Raw genomic sequence first — 13,369 nt, forward strand, 5'->3', positions numbered from 1 at the left:
TCCCTCCCCTTCCCTTCTCCTCTTGCCAACTGTCTGTTTGACCTAGCAGCTTCAAAGCCCAATCACGCCACACACCAGCCCGGCCCCTGTATCTCCCGTCCAAGAGATTTACTACTCCGTCAGCTGACGCTCCTTCCTCAGACGCAGCTCAAAGGCCATTAAATCTGTGCAGAGCCTGTTCCAAGAGACCCAGGCTCCTTCTTTCCCTTTCTATAATTTATGGGCTTTCAAGGGGTTTTTAAGGAACCAAGTCTCTCTGGTCTCAGGATTTGAATTTCACGGGGCAAGATGAAAATGATTAAAGGAGAACTCCTCGGAATGTGCAGGATGGCGTTCTGGAGGCAGCAGATGTGACCGAGATGGAATAATGGATGGAAACTGAACATGGAGAGATTCAACCTGGAAATAAGGAGAAATTTCCTGACAGTGAGAACAATCAACCCATGGAACTGAAGTTGCCTTCAGAAGTTGTGGGAGCTTCATTCCTGCAGGCTTTTGAGAAGAGATTGGACTGCCATTGGTGTAGGATTTCCTGCTTGGGTGGGGGGTTGGACTAGATGACCTACAAGGTCCCTCCCAACTCTGTTGATCTGTTAATCTGTTAAATCCAACCTCGGTGGTTTACCTAATCCTGTTCAGGACTAGCCGTACTGCCAGACTTGAAGCTGGTCATCGTGGGCTCAATTGAGGTCGTAAGTCAAGGACTACCCTTACTGGACTTTTCTTGGATTCCATACAGGATTACAGGCTGTAATCTAGTCCAACCCACCCACCCAAGAGGAGATCCTACATTTATTGCAAAGCACAGTCCTTTTTTCCCTGACCCACTGCAATAAAAGTAGGAACCATCAACTGGAAATTAAACGGGGCTGCGTGGGGGAGCTTTGAACACTAACGCCATTAAAAAAAATAATCTCATTGAGGCGCAAGAAGAAAAAATGTCAGGATTTTCTAGATAATTATATATATAACTGTCTAGTTTGGCTCTGCAACCCAACAAGGCAGACACAGACTTCAGAGGATCATTAGAACTGCAGAAAAAACAATGGCTACCAACCTGCCTTCCATGGAGGACCTGTATACTGCACGAGTCAAAAAGAGGGCTGTGAAAATATTTACAGACCCCTCGCATCCTGGATATAAACTGTTTCAACTCCTATTCTCAAACGACGTCATAGAGCACTGCACACCAGAACAACTAGACACAAGGAGTTTTTTCCCGAATGCCATCACTCTGCTAAACAAATAATTCCCTCAACACTGCCAAACTATTTACTAAGTCTGCACTACTATTAATCTTCTCATCGTTCCCATCACCCATCTCCTCCCACTTATGACTGTATGACTGTAATTTTGTTGCTCTTATCCTTACGATTTATATTGATATTGTTTCCTGATTGCTTATTTGTTCCCTATGACTATCATTAAGTGTTGTACCTTATGATTCTTGATGAACGTATCTTTTCTTTTATGAACACTGAGAGCTTATACACCAAGACAAATTCCTTGTGTGTCCAATCACACTTGGCCAATAAAAAATTCTAATTCTAATTCTAATATTATATATATTATATATATCATATATATAATTCCGCCCCCCGCCCAGGAAGATAATCCTATCTCTCTCTGTTTTAGAAAGACTTGGCTGAGGAAGAAAAACCCCACATACAACAACAATATCCTTCATATAATAATAATCGGCGATAGATTTTACACCAGTTGTATGCATATGTTAGGCACTAAATCCTTGGCTTATGACAATAATAAAAAAATGGGAAATGTAGGTCAGGTTTGCACTCCTGCCATACAAACGTCTCGGAAACTTTTAAGGGGGGCCTCAGCCAGCAGGTGTCTGCCCTTGCAAATCAATGAGATCAATAGAGCAGACCGAGACCATATGGATCGGTGCCACATGTCCGTAACTCTTGTAAACCAGAAATCAATTAATGGCAGTTGTCCGTCTTTAACTCAACCAATCTAGGGTGACAGAGAAACAGAGGTGGGTTTCAGCAGGTTCTGACCAATTCTGGAGAACTGGTAGCGAAAATTTTCAGTAGTTTGGAGAACCGGTAGTAAAAATTCTGACTGGCCCCGCCCCCATCTATTCTCTGCCTTCCAAGTCCCAGCTGATTGGGAGGAAATGGGGATTTTGCAGTAACCTTCCCCCGGATTGGGGAGGGAATGGAGATTTTGCAGTATTCTTCCCCTGCCACACCCACCAAGCCATGCCATGCCCACCAAGCCACACCAACAGAACCGGTAGTAAAAAATTTTGAAACCCACCACTGCTTGCGAACATTCTCCAAAGGTTTGCCTGGCATCGTAAAATGAGAGAGAGAGGGAAAGAGCCTCGGAAGTCATCTATTCCACCCCTTCTGCCCGGTGCAGGGTTCTACAGATAGTCCTTGACTTACAACAGTTTGTTCAGTGACCATTCAGAGTTAGAACAGCACTGGAAAAAAAAGGGATTTATGATCGATTTTCACACTTATGGACGTTGAAGCATCCCTAGGCTACAGTCCCGTGATCAAAATTCAGAGACTTGGCCACAGATTCGTCTTTATGACGGTTGCAGTGTCCCAGGGTCACGTGATCCGCTTTTGCGACCTCCTGACAAAGTCAATGAGGAAACCAGATTAACTTATCAACCATGTTACTAATTTAACAAGTCCAGGGATTCACTTAACAAGTGGGACCAGGAAGGTTGTAAAATGGGGCAAAATTCGCTTAAGAAATGTCTCACTTAGCAACAGAGATTTGGGACTCAGTTGTGGTCGTAAATCGAGGATTACCTGTGCTATTATGCTTGACAGATAGCTTATCTAGCCCCTAGTTCAGTGCGTATTTCAACTCTGGCCACTTTAAAATGGGTGGACTTCAACTCCCAGAATTCCGCAGCTAGTGTTCTGCCCCAGCTACGGACCCCAAAGAACACAGCACACGCAAAGTCCATTCAAACCTTAATTTACTAAATAAACCAGTCTTTTACAAAAACAGCTGTTAATTAACTGCATTAACAGCCGCCAAGAATTCAAAGAATAATAACTGAAAGCTTATTGTGGTTGGCAGAATGCCCAGAAGCAGTTTGCAGGAAACTGATAAGTTAAGCAAGACCAAGACATGAAGGAGTGTGAACGACGATGTTCCCTGCAAATTGCCTCAGTCAGCGTTCTTCCTTAAATAGGCTAAGGGAGTGGCCAATTAGCCCCAAGCCTTATTCTCGAGGAGACCTCCTCCTGAGGAGCCACTCCTGCCTTTTGGCAGCTCTGCGCGCCCGTGCATTGAGAAGAGGCTCTCCTCTTCTTCCTCTTCACTTATGGAAGCTTCTGGAGGTTCTGAAGGCCCTGGCTGAATCCCTGCCTCTGGCACCACATCTTCTCCAGCCTCCTCATTGTCCGACTCGAGCGCCAGCTGCACAGGCTGCTGGCGCAGCACCTCACCAGCCTCCTCGCTGTTGGAATCAGCTACTAACTGCACAGGCCGCCGATGGGCCACAATAGCCAGCCATGCTGGCTGGGGAATTCTGGAAGTTGAAGTTCACCCATATTAAAGTGGCCAGAGTTGAGAAACACTGCTATAATTGTTACAAAGCAACTCACCATCATTCCTGAAACTGGTGATCACCCTACTTTCCCAATCCAACTGGATCATCGAAGGAAATCTTTTTCCGTCTCTGCAAACAGAGAGCGCGCTTCGCTCTGCTAAAATGCGTCCAGTAAGCACACAGGGTGCAGATCACATCTCAACCCACCACCAGTAACCACTCCTGGGCCTTGCCAAAAACGGCCCACAAACCCTTGTTCTCCCAACAGCCGGCGGGGGCTCTTCTCTTATCTGCGTTGATCCAGCTAGCCAAGTTTATTATTTTATTTCTGCGGGTTTTTTCCCAGAAGAGTCCAGTTTCGTTCTTCTAGATTGTTTGCTGTTGTAAGTGATTTTCTCCCACCGATCGGCTGGGAGGTTTGGCTGCTTGGATATCCGGTTTAATTCTGAGATTTGGGTTTTTTTTAAAGTTGCGAGAAGAGGCAAGAGATTCGGTGCGTTTGGAGCACCGATGAGAAACCGGTTGGCCAAGCGTGAATCCTATCGAAGCGAAGAACGCAAATCGATCAGGTGGTTAATCAATAGGTGGGTTTTGTGAAAATGGGGAGAGGGACGTGGGAGGGAAAAGCTAAAGGATCTGGAGAAATGCTGGCATGCCAGACAAGGCTTGGGCCCACTCACTGGCTGGAGAACCGCTGAAAGCAAAAATAAAAACAAAACCAGAATCCCACTACCTAAAGGAAACATTCCCCCCCCCTCAATTTGGCAGAGCGTTTTAGAAGCTTCTAATAAGGGTGAAGATCATATCAGTTTGATCCACTTTAGCTGAACCACAACAAAATCTTTCTCTGGGGGTGGGGGGCGGGTGGGGAAAAGGCTTTCAGTGTAATGGAGTTTAAAAAAGAAAAGGAACAGGGGTAGGGTTGGGCTTTTTACACCCGTCCTACTAAATCAGAGCCTGAGGCTTCCTTGTTTAGAGTTCTCTTTGGAATGTTATTTTAATAAAAAGAAAGAAAAGGGGAGGGGAAACGTAATAAGTGACTTTTTTTAAAAAGCCCATTGTTACCCTGGATTAAATCCCTTGGATGCCCTGTTCTGGTTTATTTTAATGATAGATGAATGATAGATGGAGATAGAGGTAAATGATTAGATAGATAGATAGATAGATAGGCAGACAGACAGACAAATGATGGATAGTTGATGGATAGATAGATGAGGGATTGATTAAATAGATGATGGATAGATTGGATAGATTAGATAGATTAGATAGATGGTAGATGGTAGGTAGGTAGGTAGATAGGTAGGTAGGTAGGTAGGTAGGTAGGTTGATAGATAGATAGATAGATAGATAGATAGATAGATAGATAATGATAGATGATAGATAGATAGACAGACAGACAGACAGACAGAGATGATATATATAGATAGTTGATGGATAGATAGATGAGGGATTGATTAAATAGATGATGGATGGATTGGATAGATTGATAGATTTGATAGATGGTAGGTATGTAAGTAGGTAGGTAGGTAGATAATAGATATGATAGGTAGGTAGGTAGGTAGGTAGGTAGGTAGGTAGATAGATAGATAGATAGATAGATAGATAGATAGATAGATAGATAATAGCTGATAGATATGATAGAGATAGACAGATGATATATAGATAGATGATGGATAGATTGGATAGATTAGATAGATGATAGATGATAGAGATGTGTGTGTGTGTGAGAGAGAGAGAGAGAGACTTGGAATTATCACACAATCTTCTCCACTGAAAGTTCCAAAGTTAATGTGCAAACTGTCCAATGGGGCTGGGAAGAAGCCATGCCTAAAATCCTAGAACTACTTTCTTTATAGACCAGGAGTGGGCATTCCTTTTTTTTTTTTTTTTAAGGATAAGGTTTAGAAGTCCCCAGATTCAGTCTTCTGCTTCTCCAACTGTCTCTTGAAAGGCTCCTAGCCTTTACTGACTAGCAGTAAAGTTGGAGTTCTAGATTAAACATACTCTGTTTAGATCCAGAAGTTGTCTTTCCAAGACCACTGAGAGTTCCTGTCTTCTTTCCCTGTCAAAAAGAGAGGTAGAAATACACAAATAACTGCTCAGAGTAAGACCTGAAGGAGCCAGGAGACTAATACAGTCAGCTAAGGTAGCCGATTGTCCATCTGAAGCAGCAGGACCTTGGACAGCTCCAACCCAACAAATGGTTCCAAGAAGGTCAGGAACCCAATGGAGACTTCAGCTAGCTTCTTATCATTGGCCTGGTCTTCTTTGAGTTGAACAGAGAAGGCCCGATTTTGGTCTGAAAATGCTCTACATCATTATTCATCTTCTAGTTCAATGTTGAAGTCCACCCATCTTTATATGGCTAAGGTTTGGAGAAACGCTGACCTAGAGAGACCTGATTAGGTTTGGTAGTCCAAGATGGGACTTGAACCTTAAGCTTGGTGGAATCTCTGAAACTCCGTCCAGGCTGGGATATAGCAAACTCAGATTCCTTTTTTTTAAACAATTTATTGATATACACTGCTCAAAAAAATAAAGGGAACACAAGCAGAAGACATCCGAGATCTGATGTAGTTTTGTGTTCCCTTTAGTTGTTTGAGCAGTGTATAAACTACTGTATGTAAAGAACAAAGTATTTAATAAGGCTATTTCATTCATTCAGATCTCGGATGTCTTCTGCTTGTGTTCCCTTTATTTTTTTGAGCAGTATATTTTCCTTAACATACATTAATACTTTATGAACAGCGTATTGTCTGGGTGAATTTGCTTAACATAATAGTGTATAATATAATGATATATTAAACATAAACCATACACAATAGCATTTTTCCGATTTCTAATGTCTACTTCTATTATCCAATGATTGGTAGAATAAATCCCATGCTTGAAAGTATTCTCTATCTACTCCTTCTTTTCATTAATATATTAATTAAAAAATATAACTGTATTTGAAGCTTTTTGGGAGAAATCTGAAGTAGGATGCATTTAATGTTGCCTTCTTTTCAGCTTTGCTTACTTTTCATAAGCTCTGCCTGGAAATTTGCACATGAAGTGCTATACAAATGGATTTACACAGCTTCATGTTAAGGGAAGGAAATAAATTCCTTCTTACATAAATTACCTTCCAGTTACAAGCTAATCCATTAGGGAGAAAGTTTCAAACCCAGAATTTCCAGGTTCACAAAAAGCATTTGCAAATGTGATAATTCATTTACATTTCAAAACCTTTGGCAATTATTTAGCAAGAAGTTGTCCATCGATCGATAAACCGTGTAATCCACTGGTTGGTTTTGTAAGTCAAAATCCACTGATGTGATTGGATAACATAGAAGAGGTTGTTTTGGTTACACGAATCTTCAAAAAATATTTCTCTGCTATTTTATTCAACTTTAGAAACGGATTATGTCCATTTATCAAATCAAAACATCCAGATCTAGAAACCATCCTCAGTAAGCATACTGATTCTGTTATTATCAAAATATCTGTTGTCTCGCATTATGTTAGACCTGTTTCATTTTATCTGAAAGTTCCATAGCATTTTGAGGAGAGATTGACAAATAATTATGATATATTATTATAATAACCTAAACATAAATCTATAAAGTAGGTCAAAGAATGCTTGTCCACCAGAAAACTATAACCAATGTAATTTCTTTTTCTCTTAAGGAAATAAATGTTAGTCGTTCGTTAATATTCTCCAAAATTCAAATAAATCTGTACTTGCAGGATTATTAAATGTTGACTTTACTTCAGAGAAAGCATTCGTCTGAGTGAGATTCGATTTCTTTCTGGGTTTTCTTTCTCTAAGAAACCTGGTGGGCTGAGAGACAACAAATTGGAAAAATAGAGAATTAGTTTGGTAATGGGATTCGGCCTTCTCCGGCTGTCCACTGAGATTATCTGATGTCTAATTATGGACAGATTGTGATTAATGTGATTACGGATTGGATATTAATCTGATTTTGGATTGATCTTGTAATGTTTTTGTCTGTTCCAAATGGCTAATTGGATCTGGGATGATAGCAATGCAGATTGAACCAGATTTTCCATCTTTAACACTCGATGAAAGCTCTTTTTTTTTTAAAATAATGGGAAGTAGAAGAGCCTCCCTATGTACAAGAATCACAAAAGGAATCATTGTGCATTGCCCTTAAATAAATTACACACACACACACACACACACACACACACACACACACACGAGAAAGGGGAGGAGAAATAGAGAGAAACAGAAGAAGGGAAGGAGGGGATGAAGGGAGGTAGAAAAACGGAAAGGGAAGAATGGAGAAAAGGGAGGATACTGAGAAGGAGAGGAGAGGAGAGGAGAGGAGAGGAAGGGAAGAGAGGGGAGGGAAGGGGAGGGGAGGGGAGGGGAGGGGAGGAAAGGAAAGGAAAGGAAAGGAAAGGAAAGGAATCAGGAAGAGGGAGGGAGGATGGAAAGAAAGAAGGAAGGAGAGAGAAGGGAGGGAGGAGGGAGGGAGGGAATGAATGTTTTCTGCTTTTGTAGAAGAGAAGCCATGTTAGTCAATGGTGCTCCAAAACCTAAAGGAATTTATTTAGCCCCTTTTCAGACTAGTGAATTTTACTGAAAAGCACTTCAGTAAATTGTGTGATGAAGCAGCCTGCAGCTCATGAAAGCTTATTCCCTTGAAGTAACATATTTTTTTTTTGCAAAACCCAAAATACTTCTAGAAAACAGCCAACAGGAATCATCCATCATATCCAAAGACCCACCATTATTCTTTTTTAAAAAAAAAACAACAACAACACCTCCGTATGTTATGTCAAACAGCAACAACCCAAAGAATACTTTAGAAGCAGAGTAAAAAAAAATTTTTTTTTTCTGTTTGGGGAAGGCCAAACGCTTCCTTTCCAATCTGCCTGCAAGAATTCAGAGGAGAAATAAAATTGCATTTTCTCCTTATGCAAGGAAAGGCTTCCCACAGGATGTCAGGCATCCAGCAAAGAGAGGAGGGGGGGGAAAAACATCCATCGATCAGTTCAATCCCCCAAGTGCAGGTTGTAAACCTTTCCTTCACGCGGGGAGCCAGGAGGCACTTTTCCAACACAACCACATGGAAAAAAAAAACACAACCCAACCTTGTCCATCTTTCAGAGTGCCTCTGGTGTGCAGCTATGGATGTTGGACTTTTTGTGACTGTTGGCTCAAGTCATCTGTGGCCTGCAGAGGAAGTGGTTGGACTGGATCAAGGCCCCAAACCCCAAAGGTAAAAGGGAAAGAGCAGGAGAGAATGGGGCCGGATGGAGGATGTTATGGATAGTTAGCTTAATGTCTGGGACAGAAAGAGTCTTCACTGGTTTTTGTAGAAGCAAGGTTTCAAGCAGTGTTTTTTCCAAATGTGACCCCTTTAAGATGTGTGGACTTCAACTCCCAGAATTCCCCAGTCACACAACTTTAAAGTTGCCACCAGGAATCTTGAGTTCTAGTTCTGCTTTAGGCATGAAAGCTGGCTAGGTGACTTTGGGCCAATCACCAGGAGATGGAGAGCTCTAGTCCCGCCTTAGGAACAAAAGCTGACTGGGTGACTTTGGACCAATCACCACGAGATGGTGAGTTCTAATTCCGCCTTAGCTATGAAAGCTAGTTAGGTGACTGAGCCATCCATCCATCCCCTCCTCACAGGATTCCTGTAGTGGAGAAAAATAGGAGGAAGATGTGCTGGATATCTCTGCCAACTTGAGTTATTTGTAAAAAAATTAATAAAGGTGAGAAACAAAAAAACAGAGAATGTGCTCATTTGTTCATAAACAACCTTCTTGGAAAACGTGGCCTTTTTATGTCTGTCTTGGGAAACTCCAGATTCTCAGAAAAAAAGGATTGGCTGAAAGAAGAGAAGAGAAGAGAAGAGAAGAGAAGAGAAGAGAAGAGAAGAGAAGAGAAGAGAAGAGAAGAGAAGATAGAAGAGAGGAGAAGAGAAGAGAAGAGAAGAGAAGAGAAGATAGAAGAGAAGAGAAGAGAAGAGAAGAGAAGAGAAGAGAAGAGAAGAGAAGAGAAGATAGAAGAGAGGAGAGGAGAGGAGAGGAGAGGAGAGGAGAGGAGAGGAGAGGAGAGGAGAGGAGAGGAGAAGAGAAGAGAAGAGAAGAGAAGAGAAGAGAAGAGAAGAGAAGAGAAGAGAAGAGAAGAGAAGAGAAGAGAAGAGAAGAGAAGAGAAGAATTTATTGGCCAAGGGTGATTGGACAAACAAGGAATTTGTCTTGGTTCATACGCTCTCAGTGTACATAAAAGAAAAGATACATTAATCAAGAATCATAAGGTACAACACTGGATTGGCTGCTATTAGAATAGAGCAGAACAGAACAGAGAATAAAACAACAGAACAGAACAGAGCAGAATACTTTCTTTGGCTAAGTGTGATTAGACACACAGGGAATTTGACTCTGATGCAGAAGCTCTCATTGTCCATGCAAAACAACAGACTAATAATAAAAGAATAAAAGAGGGAAGGAATAGAAAGCCTTGGCCTTAAAAAACCACCTCATTTCGAAATACCCGGAGGTGAAAGAAACTCGGGGGAAATACCAGAGTGGCGTTTTAGTGAACAGCCTTTTCACTTCCTGCTTTCTGGCTCCTTCCTAGCCCAGGATGCAAGGTGTGAATTGGAAGCACCCCAGTTTCCCAGCTGAAGGGGGACTCGCCCAAAACCTCTTCCACAGAGTTTCAGATTCCTGGCTGGGTTTTGTACAAAGCCGCAAAATGACTGTGTTTCAGTACAGTTCTGGGAATTTGGGTGGGAGGTTTGGATGACTATTTTTTTTTTAATTTGATTTATATGCCGCCCTTCTCCGGAGACTCAGGGCGGCTTACAATGCGCTAAGCAATAGCCTTCATCCTTTTGTATATTTTATACAAAGTCAGCTTATTGCCCCCACAAACTGGGTCCTCATTTCACCTACCTTAGAAAGGATGGAAGGCTGAGTCAACCTTGAGCCTGGCGAGATTCGAACTTACTAATTGTAGACAGCTGGAGTTAAATTACAATGCATTAGTCTGCTGAGCTATCCAGGCTACTTTTTATTTCAAGGGGAGGGGAGGGGGGCAATGGAGGGATGGGCCCACTGACAGGGGTTGCAAGGAACAGAAGGGGGTGGGAAGAGGTTACAAAGACAGAATCTGATCCTCCTTTTCCCAGCCTCAAAGCAGAGAAATCCCAGCTGAGGTTCTCTCTCCGTTAAGACATTGGACGCTTTCATACGACCTGCTTCCCCAGGGGCGTGACTTTGTCTGCCTTCCCACGTCATGCATGGAATCCCGCATAAACTGGGGGAAAGGGGCGACCGAGAGCAGCCTTCGCACACCTGTCCGTCTCTCCCCCACCAATGCAATTGCTCTTAGCGAGGCGGGTCGGGTCGTGTGAATGCAACACTCAAAGCAGACTCTTCCCACCCCCCACCCTTTTTCCCGGCCTCTTTCTGGGTCGGGGTCTGGGGGCGCGAAGACCCTCTATCTCCAAATCGTTCGTTACAAGCAAAGGCCCAGAGAATCTCCCTCCGCAGACGCGCGAATGGGGCGCGGAGGTGGAGAAGCAGACACGGGTTCAAGGAGACGTGTGAACGGAGCTCCAGGTAACCCCCCCTCCCCCCTTCCCTTCCAAGACTGAGCTCCGCTGGGTTGCTGACCGTCAGCTGTCAACCATCAGGGCCCTGTGGTTGAGTTTGTCTGGCTTTGGAAGATAACGTCAGACCGCGTTAGGGCTTGGAAAGGTGACCACGAGGAAACGCCCAACTGTGTTTCAGACTCGAACCGACTAAATCGCACCAAATTTGAAAAAGACGTCTAACGTATCCCCTAAAATCACTTGTTGGAGGGGATCAAATTGCTTAGGAATCACACGGCACTTCAAGGAGTCTATTTCTATGTGTGTGAATGTGCCTTCGTATTAAACGCGGGATGTAAGTCGGGAGCATTGGGCGAGACGTCTTAACCTGGTTAAGGCTAGATTTTGCCTTTGCGAACTGCCCTCGGCCATCCCCCAAACACGCTAAAGCACAGAAAAATTAATCCAGGTTCCAATTACTCTAGCAGAGCCATTGGTCTGTATTAACTAGGTTTCCTTTCGGCCCTGATGAAGCCTGTAGTGAGAACGCAGGCCCTGCACAAATGCGTATCATTAAATAAAATGTGCCCACGTGGATAAAACCTGTATTTTTTTCACAATCCCTAAAAGGTAGACATACAGTACATCATTCTTGTATTTCTATTTCAATTCTTTAGCGATTTCTAGAAAGATTAAGCTCCCTATTGGGGCTTATATGCGTGGATTATATCTGAGGACGAAATATAATCAATTATCACATATATCATTATCATTATCATCATCATTATTATTAAAATGAAAAGGGTAAAAATAAAATTTCGGTCTTATTCAATAAAGTTAAAGTTAAAATTTCCAGCATGGTGTAAATTTTCCCCTACTGTGTCTGATATCAGATGTAGGATGTTATCCGAAGAGAAACTTATATATAGGAAAAACAAAATATTTCCTTTTGCTTTTATTTTAAAGTAAGTTACCCTGACTTGAAAATAGGCATGTCCAGACATTATAGTATGAATTAACTCACTCGTGCACTAACAGTGTAACATCCCCAGTTATTAATCTACAGGGTTGACCAACAAAACAATAAAAAAGCAACTAAACCTTAAATTTATGGAATAAGCCTTACTGAAGTTAAAACAAACCGCGTCTGTCACTAAATATCCATTTTGTCTGGTCTGATGAAGAATTCTGCCTAGTTCAGAAATGTGCATATGTTGCCTACACTGAAGGCGAATCAAAGAAATATTATTGCTCCGAATTTATTTTATACATGGGATTTTAAAACCCGGCCAGCTTCTTCTATGGGGCAAAGAACTTTTGAGGGGTGGGGGGGAAATGTGGAGAGATTAAAACGAAGCTTTGAAATCGTCCCTCTCCGACTTTTGCCTCGATTATAGTGGAAGAAATCGGAAAGCATCGCTTTTAAAGAATTTTGAGTCGAACCTACAATTTAGAATGTTTAAAATTTTCTTAAATGTTTTAAAAGGAGCTTTTTGCTTTACGTGGGCGACTATTTTAAAATCCAGATACAGCTTATTTCAAGAGCGACCTAACCAACATCCATTTTGCATTCCTGCCAGTTATATTATTGTTATTTTTTTTAAAAAAGGGAATGGAGTTATTTAAAAAAAATACTGCCGGATTCGATTTGAAACAAAAAGTTCCATATTTGGAAATATATTTCCAAATTTTTCCAAAGAACTGGAAACGGAGAACTAGGGTGCCGGGCTGTTTTTCTGTATCCCGCGCCAAAGAAAACGAAATGCATCTTCGAGGCAATCGCTGGTGGGTTTTTTAGGATCGAGTTAGAAAGGACAACGCGGCCAAATGGTTAAAGCCTTCGCGCCCGTAGCAACCATAAAACGCTGTTCCTGCGGAAATTTTCTTTAAAAAAAAAACACCCTTGCAAGAAACGAATAAAGTTGAGAGGATGGGATGGGGGGCAAAAGGATAATGATTAGGAAAGCTCAAAAACCGAAAAATAACTTGATTTGGCGAGAGGGGCTGCGCGTTGTTTCTTTTCCAGCGCTATTTTTCCCCTCGGTTTATACTCAAAAGTAAGCCTGGCTGGATCTCTCGGTTGGGTTAGAAAGAGTGTCGATCCTACTTACTTAGCGAGCAAGCTAGACTTCCACGAGACCGAGGAAGCGCCGCGCGCCGAAAACGGCGCTAAAAAAAAGAAACTTGCAATCTTGTATTTCGGATGCGATCCTTTCCTCCACCCCACCCCCGGATAAATCGGGCCTTACAGCGGAGTAAATAGAGG

This window comes from Pantherophis guttatus, chromosome 13 (assembly GCF_059756535.1).
Source record: "Pantherophis guttatus breed Tessera chromosome 13, ASM5975653v1, whole genome shotgun sequence".
Taxonomy (NCBI): domain Eukaryota; kingdom Metazoa; phylum Chordata; class Lepidosauria; order Squamata; family Colubridae; genus Pantherophis; species Pantherophis guttatus.